Consider the following 1,043-nt stretch of genomic DNA (forward strand, 5'->3'; position numbering starts at 1 on the left):
TTCTGAACGGTCAAACTAATTCGTTTGACCGGTCTCTAATTAGAACGAACTATTTTCAACGTTTCTGGAACGTTTACGATCCTTCTATAATCGAACCAATATTCGAATTTTATGTTCGAATTAAATTCGAACAAATTCGAACAAAACATTCGAAATAGAAAGCCACTTTCAACTACTTTCAAGCCCATATCTCCCGCACCCTTATAGCTATCGAGACGCAACCACCCCTATGCACGAATAGAGACTTGGGGCTACTACCACATACAAACACCATTCACGTGCGATGTGTAGTTTTTGCGAAAAAGTGAAATATAGGGACATACATGTTCATATATATATAGATTACGACTTCAACATTTGTGACGGATAGACGTAAAGTCGAATAAAATGACTTAAACCTGATTTTTATTTTTCCATACAGTATATTTTTTGACAAACGACGTATAATCGAGAACGACGTAATTCAAAACGACGTAAGTCAAGGTATACCTGTATATATTTTTCAGTGTGTATCGATAGTCGTCAATTACAGCATTATTAAATATTGTATTCTTTTGTATATAATTGAAAAAGGTATTGAAGAGAGAAAATATAAGATAAATCTTATTCAAGTGAACCACAATTATAAAAATAAAATTACTACAGTAGAGCGTCGTTTATCCGAAGGAATTCCAGTCGACAAATTTAAATTTTCGCCAGTGCTGTGGCGCTGTAATCTTTGGCTATGTCTTCAGCTATTCAAATATTTTACGTTTTTGATACTAAATTAACTTCTGAAGTATAATTTTTTTATTATTTTTAATTGTCTACTTGGACTTAATTTATTAATAGGACATAATCTGGTGTTTAAAGATTGACACAGCAATGAGAGTTAGTTCAGGAAAGAACAAAATTTCTTTATTATATCACCTGTAGTAATAGTTTCTGTACACATATTACACGTGTTTCGGGCTAGCATGCCCCTCATCAGCAGTACTACTACCACACACTAAAAAGTAACAATAATAAAACAAGATAAGTTATTGTATAAGTTAAAATTTTTT

Source organism: Centruroides sculpturatus, unplaced genomic scaffold, assembly GCF_000671375.1.
Source record: "Centruroides sculpturatus isolate CEXI.00-Female unplaced genomic scaffold, Cexi_2.0 scaffold437, whole genome shotgun sequence".
In the NCBI taxonomy this organism is placed as follows: Eukaryota; Metazoa; Arthropoda; class Arachnida; order Scorpiones; family Buthidae; genus Centruroides; species Centruroides sculpturatus.